The following is a 17348-nucleotide window of genomic DNA, read 5'->3' on the forward strand; positions in this document are numbered from 1 at the left end:
CTTGCAAGTAGTTTTCCCTTGTCATTTCTAGCACAATATTGTAGCCTAGCAAGGTCTTGTAACATTGCTTACACCAGACCATGGGCTTAGGGTTAACAACACAGGCACCAGGACAGGTCAAGCTTTGTGTAGACTAGTCCTGGCCTACCCGGAGATTTGTTTTACCAGATAACAGAAATTGCCCAATGTACCACATCAGTTCTACATATTTTTTTTTACATTTCTACTGAGCTTCATACTATCATACAAATGGTTTCTATTGTTTGATATTGATTTTGAAACTAGTAAATTGTAAGAACACTTAGTGCGAAATTCTGCGTAGAGTAGGGTAGACAGCTGATAATAGTGGAAACCTTAAGATGACAGGCATAGAAGACAGCAGAGGCCACTTGCAATAAGGAATGATACCTTAGGATTTTAATTTTATATTTTTCATATTTGTAATCCTGTAATTTTTTAGTGTATCACTCTAGACTCCATATACAATGCTAACTACTGTCTTCACATTTTGGTTAGACAAAACAATTCTTCTCTAGGCCTGGGAATCAAGGACAGCTTACTGACTCATGCCCTGAGAGATGTAAAAACATCAAACAAAAGTGAGCTGGGGGGAACTCGGGGTAAAATGACTTAATTACCTGAAACTGTAACAGGAAGTTTAATCCCCAGTATGAAAATGGACCAAACTTATAGTGTAAAACCCATGACCAGTCATCCATTTGGGATGTACCCCCTGGGGGGCTCTGTCTGCCCTAAATGTACCTGAAGGCCCTTTAATAAATATAACTGCTTTTTATTCTCTTAATTTTGTCTGGCCTCTGTTTCTACCTAAGCCTGAAAAGGTATCAGTAGCAATGGTCATCAATTACTTATTTTCAAAGTAATGCATCATTCAGAGCTGGGCAAACCCAGTTTTAGGTGTGAGAGCAAAGAAGAAGTCTCTAAGACATATAAATTACATCAAATACAGTGAATTTGGATCTAAAATTGCCTTGAGGACCAATGGAGAAAAAGTCAAGTGGAGACTGCTTTACCAAACACAAAAATAATGCCAAGTGGATCCTAGAATGAGACAGAAGACTTCATCATCATACTCTTCCCAGTGGGGGACTTATGAAGCTGATAACTTGCTGTAAAACCCAGAGGGATGATAGAAGGTTGAGCACAACATCACAGAATGGGGTAGATACCTGAAGGTTTGTAAATATATTGTTATACTGTCCATAATTTGAACTAGAAGTATCTTATTTATAGCTATCATGGCTGGTTGCATTTAAATACCTTTTGTGAGATAGAATGTAACTTACCAAGAAATTTAAGTCATACAGAATAAGCTCTCTTTATTTAACACTGACAAATTTTCAGTTTCGGAGAAGTGATGAAAAAATCCCACAATGTCAGACCCACCCTCAAGCCTTGCACAATACCTCACAGGAGTTGATTTTTCTTTTGATAACTACTTGTTTATAGGTTATTCATTAGACTGTTCACCAGTCCACTACATGCGTAGTTGTGTAGTGCTGATTTTGTAACCAAGACAGGATGCAAGACACAGTCAAATAATTTATAAAACAAAAAGTATGTTACATCCAAGCAGTTCCTTTTAGCAATCAAATCTGTAATCTTAAGGAAGGAAATCAGGTATATTTGACATGACTTCAATGAAGCCATAGTGATATACATTCCTTAATTTTTGAAAATTTGCTATTAAAGCACCTCCTTATTAATTTTTCTTTCAAGAATAAAGTCTCTTATTTAGCTACATCACAAAATATCCAATTGTTTAGTCTTCTTGAATGTATCCACTATTCCAAGATTTCTTAAGAGTTCACATCAGCTGGTCAAACATTCCTTCGATCATATCTTCTGAAATTCCATCCAAACCACTTAAAATTCAGAATTGTCTGTCACAACATGTGTTTATGATCTTCTTAGTTACTAATGGAAAAACTTTGTAGCCTTCCTGTGAAATAAGCCCTTTATTGCACTTCTTATAAAATGCAGAACAGACATGTTCAGTGACAATCATCAATGTGCCCTATGTGCATTATATTCATACTGCTTGATTGTTTTTCTATATCCTTAAAAAATTACTATATTAATGTTAACGCAGCTATCATGGATCTTTTCCCAATGTTGTTACTTTCCTTCAGCTTCTTTCTTACAATAACTCTGCCAGGCAGTTCTTGGTATCTATTTAGAACTTCATATGTTGCATATTGTGATTTATTTCTAATTTTCACTTTACCAGTGAGGCAGAAGGGGCTTGCCTGCACTGTGGGATTAAATAATTTTGGCCCTCCAGTAAATTTTCATCAGTTATTTTTGATTAATGGAAAACATTCACAGAATCACAGAATGTCCTGAGTTGAAAGGGGCCCACAAGGATCATAGAGCCCAGCTTCTAGCTCATTTGTTTGCCAGACTGTATATAATCCTTACAACCAGCCTTGATTCAGCCCAGGTGATTAAAGCATGATAAAAAAAAACATTAAAGCACCCGCTATAATGGCAACCAACATAGAGAAATAACAATGGGGAGCACACTTTCTCATGTTACAGAACAGTCATCTATCACGTTTAAAAGAGGCTAAAGAAGGCTTTTTTAAGGCCTGTATGAGATCTCTAATATGTCTCTACAGATCACAGCATTAACTGACAATTGCTAATTTTTCTTCAGTCTTCTGGACTAGTTATCTAGTCACTAGTCACTATCTATCACTATTCAACTGTGCTAGTTATCATCACAATGTTTCTTCAGTGTATTCTGTTACCTCTTTTGACTATTTAGTTCTCCTTAAGTAGGTAATAGCTACTTATTTTAATCATGCAAATCAACTCATCAGCTTTCAGCAATACTAGTTATGTCAAATTTCTTATCAGCGAGAATTTTCAATTCCTCCTGTCTACTGTCTTCCATCAGCACCATATACCAATTGAAATATATATTCTTTCCACATCTGTTGACCTGGATCACAACATCCTGAGTTTGTGTTTATACCACATTTGCATTCTTATATGGTTTTCTCTTTTATTTTTGTGTTAATAGTCTCATAGTTGCTCCAGCTAATCTCCAGTGCAAGATTTTTCTGTGAGAAGTAAGCTGCACTATTTATTATCCAACCATCTCAGGATAAATGTTTGACAAACTGAAACCTTCTCCTTCATACTAGTTTGATATCTTCTGCCTTTTCAGGGCTACTAGAATGACTCTAAGAAGATTATGTTGGCCTTTGCCTTCTGCTTCCCCTCAAGATAATTGAAGGTTCCTAAAGTGAGTGAAGATCTATGTGAGTGTCATGTAACTAATTTCAATGTACATAATTCCTTACAAATACTCCCTAACCCCTGGTGAATTCTTTGTCTTCTTGTTTCAATTCTGTCATCAGTAATCACTACTTGCCTTCCTGGGGTATCTGAGCTCTTCTGTAGCTACTTGCTTCATTGAAAAAGAACAGTAGGCTTTTGTTCTATTCTGCCAGATAAAAGGACAAGTTGCTGATCACCTGATGATCTGACACTTATAAAGGAAAATGAGTGACCTTCAAAGTTAAGTGTACTACCTATTACACTAATATATGTTATATTACAATGCAAATTACTTCAAAAATGTTATTCATCAGTCAAGAAATGCATTCTTGTAAAAATATGAAGTACAGTAATTTCACGACTATAAGGCGCACCCTTTTGACTAAAATCTCCCCCCAAAACCGGAAGTGCGCCTTATAGTCCGGTGCGCCTTATCTGATCTGCAAAGTTGCGACATTTGCCACCCCGGAAGTGAGAGCCCGTCGGCATCGGGGCCTCCCCCGTGCGGGGCGGGTCCGCCGGCTTCGGGGCCTCCCCGCCGGCATCGGGGCCGCCCCCGCGCGGGGCGGACCCGCCGGCATCGGGGCCTCCCCGCCGGTATCGGGGCCGCCCCCGCGCGGGGCGGACCCGCCGGCATCGGGGCCTCCCCGCCGGCATCGGGGCCGCCCCCGCGCGGGGCGGACCCGCCGGCTTCGGGGCCGCCCCCGCGCGGGGCGGACCCGCCGGCATCGGGGCTGCCACCGCGCGGGGCGGACCCGCCGGCATCGGGGCCTCCCCGCCGGCATCGGGGCCGCCCCCGCGCGGGGCGGACCCGCCGGCATCGGGGCCTCCCCGCCGGCATCGGGGCCGCCCCCGCGCGGGGCGGACCCGCCGGCATCGGGGCCTCCCCGCCGGCATCGGGGCCGCCCCTGCGCGGGGCGGACCCGCCGGCATCGGGGCCGCCCCCGCGCGGGGCCGGCCCGCCGACATTGGGACGGCTCCCTTGCGGGGGGTGTGAAAGCCGCAGGAATCGGATCGGCCGCCGCGCGGGGCGGGGCGAAAGCCCCCGGAATCACAGCGGCTGCCGCGCGGGGGGGGCGAAAGCCCCCGGAATCACCGCGGCCGCTGCGCGGGGGGGGCGAAAGCCCCCGGAAGCACCGCGGCCGCCGCGCGGGGAGGGCGAAAGCCGCCGGAAGCACCGCGGCCCGCCGCGCGGGGGGGGGCGAAAGCCACCGGAAGCACCACGGCCGCCGCGCGGGGGGGGGCGAAAACCGCCGGAAGCACGGCGGCCGCTGCGCGGGGTGGGGGGCAAGCAGCTGGAATCGGTGCAGCGGCGGCACGGTGCAAGCCTGCCGGCATTGGGTCACCCGGAGCGCCAGGGAACTCCCAGAACAGCGGGGCCCTGGGGATGCTGCACGGAGCGGCGGTGGGCATAGCCTGGCCCTGCCGGGTACAGGCAGGCCCGGGAGCCAATGGCTGCCGGATTGAGGCGGGGCCTCGGCCAGCAAGCGCGCGGGAGGAGCTGGGGGCGGAGCCTCACTGCAAAAAAAAAACCCGGTGCGCCTTATAGACCGGTGCGCCTTATCTGATCTACAAAGTTGCAAAATGTGCCGGCTCCCGGGGGGTGCGCCTTATAGTCCGGTGCGCCTTATGGTCGTGAAATTACTGTAGTTTACTGGTGGAGTAATACAAGATTATAGTTAAGGAATTGCATCTAGTAGCTGCTCTGAGGTCCCAGTCTCCCCATTTGCTGCCACCTCAGCCCCATTTCAGCTTCTGTTGCAGAGCCCCTTACTCACACGTACACACACATGGTTGGGACTCTCCTGGTCCTCAGCATTTACCTCTGCCTTGGACTCACCCCAAGAGGCACAGCTGGCTCCCAGGCCATTGCACCTATGTGCGGCTAACCCAGCTTTATCGTCACACATTCACAGGCACCACAGACACAAACACACATACTTAGAAATCTAGGAAAAGGGTTAGAAAATGGATTTTGGTAAGATAGGACAGGTTGAGCAGATAGGCGTGGTCAGACAAGTACACTAACCTCGTTTACCTGCAAGTGGCCCCTTTGATCCCCTTGTCCTTCTGTTTCTCTGTGATTGCTCCTTCCTAAATCACCTAGATTAATTTCCTTCCCTGCCTTCTTTCCTTCCTCAAAAGTCCCATTATAAGTTTCCTGCAATCACAAAATGCACTTTCCCATGTATCCCATAAATGTCCCATACCCTTATGCAGTGACTGCCTCCATCTGCAAGGTGTTCTGAGACTCATCTTGATGAGTATCGCCCCGGCATACAGCTGAAGCTTATCTGGGATGCCCTGGCAGGGGTCTGGGCAAGATAACCTCCAAGTCCATAATTCTGGTACCTTTACCAGCAGCTGTCTCTCTGTGCTCCATTCTGCAAGTGCAGACAAGCTTTTTACCCTATAATCTAACAGAAACATGTGAGGATGTGACAAAAAAACCCATCGTATCCCTCCAGTCAAACTAACTGGTAACATTTTAAATGAGACCATTCTCTCAAAGGGTCTCACTGTTCAGTTCACATAACAATTGTCCTCTCAATACAAGTAATTGGTTCCCTGAATAGTCTTCAAGAGGGAGAAGGGACATGATGATCGCACCAAAAACCATGCTTTTTATCTGTGCTAAAGGAGACCTGGAAAATTCTTATATATCCTTTATGAGGAACAAAGAAATAATCTCAGCAGGAACATCTCAACATCTTTTTTGATAGAAGTACTTTGAAAATTCTTTTGGCTAACAGAATTCCCCTGAATAAATACGTGAAAAATTATGGTGTCCATAACAAAAGACTTACTATTCAAAATTCTATTTATTGATTTCTTTCTGCCAACTGTCCTTTGTCAGAAGTGAACACACCAGCTTCAGCAATTTATAAAGCACAAGATATTACTCATCTTGTACTGGGACAGCTCTGTTCTTTAGTGTCCTCAGGCAGCAGTTTTCTTTCTCTCAACTTCACTGTTTTTCCTTTTCATTGACAAATCCATTTCCAAACAGAGCAATGTTGACATCTGTGTCTGATTTGATATGTTGAAATATTCTCTATTTTCTTTAATATCTTTTGAAATTATTTGCCTGAAGTCATTCTCCAAGTTAGTGACTAACCAGGACTCAGAATGTCCTTGCTAGAAATTGTCATGTCTCCGGTGCTTCTGCTTTGCTGCTGGTAGGAATGGCCTCCTCCTACCCTGCAGGGTATGTGACATGAATCCCTACAGCACTATCCCATCTTGTGTCAGCAGAACTTTCAATTACAACATTCTGGGCTTCTTTTGATACTTAATAAGCTTCTGAGAAGCCTCTGAGTATATATATATATATATATATATATATATAAGACACTACAATAATCTGGATATCTGAAAGAAACTTTTCTAAAATCCTGAGGTTTTTTTCCTTTGTCTAGCTATGCAAACACATTCACACATCAGCAGTTTGTGTAAAGAGTGAACCATCAAGATGCAGTAGATCCTTGCCACTTTCTAACAGCTACCAATCCCTCTCACATATTCATTTCTAAAACAAACCCCTTAATCAACCCCTTTTTCAAGGCACTATGCTCAGTGATATGAGCCAGAATGGCAAACACAGCAGCATAACAGACCTCAGCCTAGCACCTGGCATTGCAAAAAATGCTCCACTTTCAGCAGAGCTAACAGGGATATCCTGCTGCAAGGCTGTGGTACTTTGAAGAAGTAAGCAGAAAACAGAATTGAGATGGCATTTGAAACTATAGCTGACTGAGTAAATTCTGATAATATCCCATTCTCAGAGGCTGACAAAAATACTATTGTCTTTGTCCAAATCTGATCACTCAGGACTTTCTTTAAGAGGATCAATTATCAGTTACAATGAGAAAAGGATGTTTCAGTCAGTGTCTGGCTAGACGAGAAAACTTTTCTTACTTCCTTGGGAAGATGTAGTATTCTGAGGTGATTCTAGATGAATTTGATCGGGTCTAAGTAAGTATCACCATCAGACTGCATAACCTACAACACAACAACTTTGGTTTTGAGGTATATATCATATTGGAAACATAGAGTGCTTATTATTTTGAGATAAGTAACACAAAAGAATAAATCTCAGCATTCTTGGCTTGAAACTATGAACTTTCATTGACATAAGGAAGAAGGTGGTGGGGGGCCTAGGGAGGCACAATGGGCATGTAATGATATTGCTTTTTTCAGTATTTTCCCCCAAACCATGTGAATTAATCACTTGTATTTGCCTTTCTTCTGCATTATCCAATATGTGGAGATAAGATATTGATACTTTTGTCAACAAACTACTTTCTTGAGCAGCTCTTCTTTGACACCTTATTAAAGGAAACACAAATAGTATGAATCTTTGCAGTAATACAAGTGAGAGGGAGAACCAGTTCTACCACATTTTCTATATGCCAGGGAATATAGAAATTTCTATATTTTTAGGGCATAGAGAAGCAGGTAAGGTTCACCCACCAGGTTCCAAATGACTATACAGTATCAGCAATTAATATCAGCCTAAATAGGTATGAAGCCTGTTGACCATGATGATTTAACTTTTCAGCTAATTCACTTCAGCACCACATTGAAATTATCTATGTAAAACAAGCATTTAATGTGCATTCTTTCAAAATCACTAATGAAGGAAGGAAAAAGAAGCAAGAAATTAGACACTGTCTATGTACTTTAGATCAACATAGATTCTTTTTGTTTTGTATTTCTGAGCCGGTCCCATTCATCACACACACACACAGTTTTTTCTCAGTTTAGAAATAATTTTTAAAATAAATTAACAAATTATGAAACATGGAATTCAGCTCTAGCCTTCTTCCTGGGTTTAACTGTTTTTAATAGTTCTATACTTCATGACTGTTCACTAAAAATGTTATCCAACAGATCAAGTCTCTGTCAAGATGGCTTCATATCAACATTTAGGCAAGTCATGAGTCCTCAAACTTGTTAATATCCCTCACAAGGACTAAAATCTGGAAATAATTTGTCTGCCACAAACATCAGCTGTCATTTTCTTCAAAGTTTTACTCTATCCATTCACATAAGTAGGCCTGGGGGTGCAGGCTGGGAGCAGATCCAGTATGAGGCAGCAGTGTGTCCTGGCGCCCAAGACAGCCAACCACATCCTGGGATGCATCATACACAGCACAGAGTCAGAAAAGGTGACTGTTCCACTGTATTCAGCATTGGTGCAGCCTCACAAGGAGAGCTCTTTGCAGTTCTGGGCCCCATAACTTAAGGAGGATATGAATGTCCTTGAACGTGCCCAGAGGTGGCCAGCAAAGCTGGAGCAAGGGCTGGAAATCATATCCTGTGAGGAGCAGCTGAGAACATCAGGTGTGGCTGGTTTGGAGACAGAGGTTGATGGGTGACCTCACTGCTTCCCACAGCTTACTGAGTAGGGAGAAGTTACTGAGGTCTTTTCCCTGGGATTCACTGACAGGTTAGGTGGGAAGAGTTCAAAGATGTGCCAGGGGAGGTTTAGACTGGACATTAGGAAGCATTTCTTTACCATAAGGGTGCCCAAACACTGGAACAGGCTTTCTAGAGAGGTGGTCAATGTCTCAAGCCTGTCAGGATTTAAGAAGCATTTGGACAATGCCCTTAATAACATGATTTAATTTGGCCAGCCCTGAATTGTTCAGACAGTTGGACTGGATGATCATTGTAGTTCCCTTCCAACTGAAATTATTCTATTCTATTCTATTCTATTCTATTCTATTCTATTCTATTCTATTCTATTCTATTCTATTCTATTCTATTTTATTCTATTCTATTCTATTCTATTCTATTCCTGTTTCAATTCTATTTTTAAACCATTGCAAATGGTGATTTTCAGAAAAAAAATGTTACTTGTTTCATGTCCAAATGAAGAGACATTTTTATTTGGTTTGCTTTATTTTTTTCATTTTCTTCTGATAAAGAGCTGGCAAATATGGCAATGCAAATTCAAGAAACACGACACATAGAGCATTTGTCTTGAACTTATGCAAGCATCAAACAGATTAGACATATGACCAGGGTACAAAAACATGATGGCTAAAGAAGACTCCCAAAATTATTCTTTAAATAAATATTGGGACTCCCAAAATTATTCTTTAAATAAATATTGGGAAATCTTTTAAAATATCTATGGTGCTTTCTAAGTTCAGGTTTCTTGTTGGATATAATGGTATGCATTTTCTATTAGATTATTATGTATTTATTTTTAAAAAGCAAATAAAAGGCTTTTCTGAAACAAAAGCTGGTTTGGTTTTTTTTCTGAAAAAAAAAAAAAGCAAAATTATAATGTTTTCCTTATTTAACTGCTATATATGTTAAGTCATTAATGATTAATTCTATAAGCATTAATTAAATTTATAGTGGTGGAGATTACTAGGAAACTTGGAACTGTTTAAACTTAGGCTCAGCAACTGAAAGAATAAAAAAAGAAACAAAGAATACTTGTACACTACCACTCTTTTAAATTATGATAATGTGTGTGTTTCTATACCCTTTACCCATACTGTGAAGCAAGAAATCCTGTTGCACTTCTAAATGCACTTAAGAAATAACAAATAATAAATGCAGTGTTTTCCATTCTAGCTACATAGATATTCGCCAGCACAGAAGAATTATCAGATAGCTAAATTACAGTAATTTCACGACCATAAGGCACACCGGACTATAAGGCGCACCCCCCGGGAGTCGGCAAAATTCGCAACTTTGTAGATCAGATAAGGCGCACTTTTTTTTTGCAGTGAGGCTCCGCCCCCAGCTCCCTCCGCGCAGTTGCTGGCCGAGGCCCCGCCTCAACCCGGCAACCATTGGCCCCCGGGCCTGCCTGTATCCAGCAGGGGCGGTGCTGCGGGCCCCAGGCCCGCCTGTATCCGGTGGGACCAGGGCATGGCCGCCACACCTCTGTGCCGCCTCACCAGGGCCAGGCTGTGGCAGCCGCCCCTCCATGCCGCCTCCACGGGGCCGGAGGATGCCTGTGTAGGGGCCTTGCCGCCTCCACGGCGCCAGGGTGTGCCTCTGGAGGGGCGGTTTCCGCCTCCACGGGGCCAGGGCGTGCCTCTGGAGGGGCCGTGCCGCCTCCACGGGGCCAGGGCGTGCCTCTGGAGGGGCAGCTCTGCCTGCATGGGGCCAGGGCATGCCCGCCGCCACTCTGCCCCGCCTCCACCTGGCAGCCATGGCCCTGCCGGCTCCCCCCCGTGGCTCGCAGCTCTCACTTCCAGGTTCGCAAATTTTTTGAACTTTGTCCATCAGATAAGGCGCACCGGACTATGAGGTGCACTTCCGGGTTCCGGGGAAAATTTTAGTCAAAAGGGTGCACCTTATAGTCATGAAATTACTGTAATTTGAAAAGCCATGGACAAAATTTAAGACTGCTTTGAAAACTCACTGTGCTAAAGAAAAGCAACTGGAGGTTAAATCCAGGTACATTCATATCCAGTAGAAGAGAAGATAAATAGATTGAACTCAGAGAGCAATGCATAAGAACCAGTAATAATGGAGATGATATATCTCCTTTATGTAGCCTGCGTGACATTATAAAAGGCTCAGGTCTCAAGGAACAAATTTGAATTATGAATTTTTATGCAGCAGTAGATACGTATTTTCTTATCCATACCTCCTCAGCAGTATCTACTGTGTATTCAGTTTTAAGAACTTGCAGACTATTCACAATATCTGTGCAACTGTATTGTGTGGCCCAATTTTGGTAGTGGCAGGGTGGGGGGTGGTACATGGTTAGGCTTCTGTGAGAAGCTGCCAGAAGCTTCCCCTGCACCTGACAGATCCAGTGACAGCCAACTCCAAGATGGACCCACCACTGGCAAAGGCTGAGCCTGTCAGTGTTGATGGTAGCACCTCTGTGAAAACAGGCTTAAGAAGACAGAAAAAAACCTGAGCAACAGCAACTGCAGCTGGACGGAGGAGTTAGAACATGAGGGTAAAAGCTCTGAAGACACCAATGTCAGTGAAGAAGGAGGAGGAGGAGATGCTCCATGCACCACAGCAGAGACTGCCTGGCAGTCCATGACGCAGACTGGTGAGACAAGCTATCCCCCTGCAACCCGAAAAGGTCAACAGTGGAGCAGCACAAGGAGGAACCCACAGCAGAGTAGGTGGATGTCCAAAGGTGCCTGTGACCCTGTGGGAAGCCCATATTGGAGCAGGTTTGCTGGAAGGACTTGTGGTCTCACTTGGAGGTCCCATACTGGAGCAGTGTGGAAGGCACACGTGCTGGGGCATTCAGTGGAGAACTGCAGCCCTGGGAAGCTGTCACCTTGGAGAAGTCCATGGAGGACTGTCTCCTGTGGGAGGGACCCCATGATGGAGCAGGTGATGGTTGTGAGGAATCCAACCCCTGGGAAGAAAGGAGCAACAGAGATAACATGTGATGAACTGGCTGCAGTCCACATTCCCTGTTCGCCTGCATAAGTGGCAGGAACAGACATAGAGAATTAGGGAATCAAGTTCAGTTCAGAAAGAAGGCAACAATGAGGGAATGGTGTTTTTAGGATTTGGTTTTATAACTCATTATTCTACTCTGATTTTGACTGGTAATAAGCTGAACTAATTTTTCCCTAAGTTGAGTCTGATTTTCCTGTGACAGTAATTGCTGAGTGATCTCTCACTGTCCTTATCTCAATCCACAATGCTTTTGTTATGTTTTCTCTGTTCAGCCGAGGAGTGATAAAGTAGCTTCAGTGGGGCACCTAGCATTGAGCCAAGGTCAGTCCCTCCTCCCAGTGACTTTTAAATAAAGTATTAAAATCTATGGGAACAAGATGACTGTAAAGAATTACAGCTCATTTGAATAACAGCACCTCCAACGCACTGACTTTTGCTAGCATAGCAGTTGCAGCATACACGATATGATTACTTTGCAATCATGGGCAATAGAGATTTGGAATGTTTTCTGAGGAACCTGCATTATTGTCACATAATAACATTGATTTAAGATTTTTCTCCCAGTGTTAGTAACAGTGACATCTGCAGAGAGCAGTTAGTTTTGAATGCTTGATACTCTCATTACAGCAGAGATTCATACTGATTCAAGGATGTCTGCCAGGTTCGTTTTACAATCTCAACAGAAGCTGAATTTGTTGATTTTTTTGTAAGATAGTGGTTTAATAAGTTTTCCATTGTCAAAGTAAAGACAAAGTTATTTTAATTACTAATCTATTTCTCTTCTGAAACCGAAGTACTCTTCAAGTACAGTAATTTCACAATTACAAGTCGCACTGACTATAAGCCACATCTCCGGGTGTTGGCAAACATTTCATTCTTTGTCCATACACAAGCCGCATCCAATTATTAGCCACTCTGTCGTTCGCAGCGAGGACCTGCGTGCAACAAAGTTGCCAAATAGTAACAGAATCGCGGGATTGGGGGTGGGGGTGTTTACTGGCTTGGCTCAGGCCATGAGGGGATGCCTACGGGGCCAGGTGGCCCAGCTCAGTGCTGCCGCTTGGCAGGGCCGCTTGGGGCTGGCCGCTGCTGCTGCTGGGCTCGCTCACCCTGAGCCGGCGCTGCCCCGCAGTGGCAGGAGGGCACGGAGCCTGCCGGCACTCACGGCAGCAGGCAGGGATGGAGCCCGCTGGCACCCGCGGTGGTAGGAGGGGAAGGAGCACCCCCACTCCTGCGGCAGGCAGGGACAGAGCCTGCCTGCTCCTGCACTGGCAGGCGAGGACGGGAGCCCCCCGCCTTCCCCCCAGGCCACGAGGATGGCAGCACAGAGCCCCCCACCTTCCCCCCGGGCCGCGGGGCCAGCAGGAGGGAGCCCCACACCTTCCCCCGAGGCCGTGAGGATGGCAGCACAGGGCCCCTCGTCTCTCCCCCGGGCTGCTCTGCCTGAAGGAGGGAGTCCCCCACCTTCCCCCGCCTTCCCCCCCGCCACGCTGCCAGCACTGAGCTGGCTCCACCCACCGTGAAACAGAGTAACCAATTTGTAACAATGGCGAAAAGCTGGGTTTTACTGGCAGTTACTTGATTCGGCACCTCGGTTTGCACTTCTGGGGTTGGAAACATCAGAAAATTATTCATATATTAGCTGCCCCTGACTGTAAGCCGCATTTCCGGGGTGGGAGCAAAATTTTAGTCAAAACAGGGTGGCTTGTAATCGTGACATTACTGTAACTAAAATTCATGGTTCACATATTAGCATTAATTTTCAGTTGTTAAAAAGAAACTAAAAGAGTCAATTCAATAGTCTGTAAATTATAATGCATTTTCAGACAATAATTCAAGTGTCACCAGCAGGCATTACTGACAGTGACCATAAACTGGGATTGGGTCTGGTGAGTACCCACTGTTCTCCAGGTGAACAGCACTGGTTTGACTTCGAATACTTCTTGGTTAATGAACACATAAAGTGAGGAGTACAGTGGTGAATTAGCTCCTCTAAATTTCCAGAGTACTTTGCAAACTTAATATCAGATATGTTTCTTGCTTCTCAGAGTCTACAATATTGAGCCTACTTGACTGAAACCTTTTTCTCAAATTTGAATTAGAACTTTCCATGTGGCTATGCCAGAAGGATTTCATGCAAAACATGAAGACTATTTACAGTAATTTCACGATTATAAGCCATACCATTTTGACTAAAATTTTGGTCTGAACCTGGAGTGCGGCCTGTAATCCAGAGCGGCTAATATGGGATAAAAAAAACTCTGAAATTTGCCAACTGGAAATGTGAGCTGGCAGCAGCCCTGAGCCGTACCCACCCGGCCCCGGTGGAGCAGTGCCAGGCCAGGGGGAGCGAACACGGTGGGGGACCGGGAGGGCAGCGCCCGGCCAGGGGGAGCAGACGCAGCGGGGGCCGGACAGGCAGTGCCGGGCCGGGGGGAGTGGATGCAGTGGGGGCCGGGCGGGCAGCCCCGGGCCAGGAGGAGAGGACGCGGTGGTGGCGGGACCGGCGCTAGGCCAGGGCCAGCCCACCAGGTTGGGGCGGGGCCGGCAGTGCCAGGCCCCGGGTCAGGGGGAGTGAACGCAGAGCAGCAGCAGGACCGGCAGCGCCGGGCCAGGGCCAGCCTGCCTGACGCCGGCAGTGCAGGCAGGGGCGAGTGAGCCTGGCAACGGCGGCCGGCCCCGAGCAGCCCCAGTCGAGCAGCAGTGCCGAGCTGGCTCACTCGACCCTGTTGGCAGCCCCAAGTGGGCCAAGCCCGCATGGCCCCAAGCCAAGCCAGTAAACCCAGTGATCCACGATTCTGTTACTACTTGGCAACTTTGTGAAAGTTGCACGGGGATCCTCGCTGTGAATGAAAGTGTGGCTAATAATCCGATGCGGCTTATTTATGGACAAAAAATGAAATGTTGCTGACACCCGGACATGCAGCTTATAATCAGTACGGCTTGTAATCGTGAAATTACTGCACACCTTTTTATTGGATCTGCAAGAAGCATAGCAGTCAAACAAAGGGCATGATAGTGAATGGTAGATTCAGATACTGATGAATATCAAATGCTGCCAAAGATCTGGTACAATACAGAAGAGAATAAGCAAAGGATTATTTAAGATGTGGACATCAACCATCATGCGTCTTCCAAAAAAAATCAGTACATACTGAAGAAAATTATTTTTTTTCCTGAGGCACGTACTAAGTCTATGTTAAGACATCTGCATTTGACAAAATTAATTCCATGCAATGTCTAGCACTTCTAGTCCACTAAATATCTGGCAGATAATATCTTTATTGAAAAAAATCACCTTACACATATATACAGTATTAATACAACTGAGGACATAGGCCATTTATTAAAAAGCTTGCTTCAAAAATCAGAAAACTGAACAAGTAAGGGTGGAAGAGCTCTAGAGGCACACAGTGAGGTACACATGTGGTTTGGTAAGAATTAAATATGCAGGGGATGGATGAGCTGCCTAAAGAGCACTGAAGGCTGAAGACCATGGATATCTACACCCAGGAAAGCCCGAAGTACAGACTCAGGAGCACAAAGTCCTGTGGGGAGCTGGGGTTGTTTAGCCTGGAGAAAAGGAGGCTCAGGAGGAATCTTGCTGCTCTCTATGACTGCCTGAAAGGACGCTGTATTCAGGTGGGGATCAGCCTCTTTCAGGCAACCAGTTGCCTTGACAGAACAAGAGGACACAGTCCTAAGCAGGTGCCAGGGGAGGTTTAGTTCGGACATCAGGAAAAAAATTTCTAGGCAGAAACGGTGATTGGACACTGGAACGGGCTGCTCAGGGAAGTGAAGTGCCACCGTGCATGGAGATGTGCAAGACGGGAGATGTCACTTAGCAGCATGGTTTAGGTTACAAGGTGTTTGGTGTTCGGTTACAGGCTGAACTCGGTAAAGATTACATCTTTATCAACGTAACTGATTCTGTGGTTCTGTGAAATACTGCTGGGAGCTGCCCCCACGGCACATTCCACGCCGGGCATAACTGGGGCGGGAGCCCGGGATTAGCAGCCGCGGCATCTCGGCGAGACGCGTTTGTCTGCACAGAGAACGCGGCGGACGCGCAGCCTGCAGCCGAGGCAGCCTGAGCGCGGCGCCGGCTCGGCGGAGCGCGGAGACCTGGGCGGGGGCCGGCGGAGGCCGCTGGCACCGCGACAGTCCCGCAGCGAGCACCGGAGCCCCACGGGCAGCGCCGGACACGGCCCCGCCCGCTCTCGCCGTACGGCAGTGTCGCGCCGCGCCGGCTCTTGGCGGCAGCGGAACCGGCGGGCCGTAAGGCAGGTGCGCGGCGGGCGGGGGTCGGGCGGGGCGCGGCGTGGGGGCCGCCGGGGAGGGCCCGCGGCGCGCGCTGCTCTGCGCCGCCGCCGCCGGTGCGGGGCCGCATTGCCGCACCCCGGTGGGGAGTGGGACCGCCGGGGGCGGCGTGCCCGGGCGCGGGGGGGGCGTCCCGCCGCTGCGGGGTCTCTGCCCGCAGCCTCGGGGCAGGGGCGTTGCTGCGCTGGCGGCGGCAGGCGCGGCGTTCGGGGGCAGCCGGGCCGCTGGCCGGTGCACACGCGTTGCCTCCGGCGGGCAGGGCAGGCAGCGTGCCTGGGGCCGGCAGCGTGCCCGGGACCGGCAGCGTGCCCGGGACCGGCAGCGGTGCCGGAGCTGGCGGAGTGCTCGCCTTGCCCCAGCCCCGGCACACACCGCGGCCCGTGATGCAAGGCCGCTCCTGAAGGCCCGAGTGCCGTGTGCTCCTCGGGTGCCTGGTGAGCTTTGCTCATCGGAACGGCGCTGAAGGGAGTGGTCAAGTGGGGAACGCGCCGCTGTCGAATGTACTTTCAGTACCTACTGCTGGTATTAATAAACGTAGAGACCAAGAAACGAAGAACGAAAGAAGCATGTGGTTTAACATAGAGTGTTTTTCCGTTTTGGGTACTACTTCATTTTGGTTGGTAGCAGTGAACTGACAGCTTTGCTTACAAAACACGACAGTCTTTTAGCATCCTAAGGCTTGCACTTCAGGTGCTTCAGGAGTATGAATCATGTTGGAATTCAAATAATACCTTTGCTTAAAACCTATGAGTTCTGAATGTAGGTTTTGTCATTGTTTTAAAAATGGTAACATTGGTGTAGACCCTTTAAGTCTTACTGCTTTGTAAGCAATTGACAGTGAATTGTTGACGTGAAACCAGTAAAGGTTATTCTGAAGAGAAGAAATCTAATAATCATGCTTAGTTACTTTCCAGGTTGTAGACTTGGCTTCTGTCTAGCCAATGATTAGAAAAAATATTGTAAGTTTCAGAGACAGTGCAGCAAGAATTATGTATGTCCACATGGTAGGTTGCAGAGCTAAATTTTAAGGAGGACAAAAACCAAGCCAGCTGTCACGTCAGATGCAAACTGCCCTTCATGTAGAGATGGCATTGATGATATCAATGAGGTGGTGAGTCTGATTAAATACATGCTTCAGCAGATGCTGTAAAGCAAGTTCAAAATTATTTCCTTTGGATCTGAGTTGCTTCTGGCCAGAGAAGAGTAAACTTGCATCGTCTTGGAATTACGACATTTGGAAAACTCTTGTTACATTCATGTGGGAATACTGACCACCTCCCAGCTAGGGCCTTTATGCAGTTTTCTCTAAAAGC

General features: G+C 46.7%; 1 protein-coding gene across 1 annotated transcript in view; it reads left to right on the top strand.

Moving 5' to 3' along the window:
- Window positions 1-15924: 15924 nt before the first annotated feature.
- ASCC3 (activating signal cointegrator 1 complex subunit 3) overlaps window positions 15925-17348 on the top strand; it is a 261017-nt gene continuing 259593 nt past the window's right edge. The window contains 1 exon segment of the mRNA XM_033054769.1: window positions 15925-16002. The gene's annotated coding sequence lies outside the window, so the exon portion shown is untranslated.

This window comes from Catharus ustulatus, chromosome 3 (genome assembly GCF_009819885.2).
Source record: "Catharus ustulatus isolate bCatUst1 chromosome 3, bCatUst1.pri.v2, whole genome shotgun sequence".
Taxonomy (NCBI): domain Eukaryota; kingdom Metazoa; phylum Chordata; class Aves; order Passeriformes; family Turdidae; genus Catharus; species Catharus ustulatus.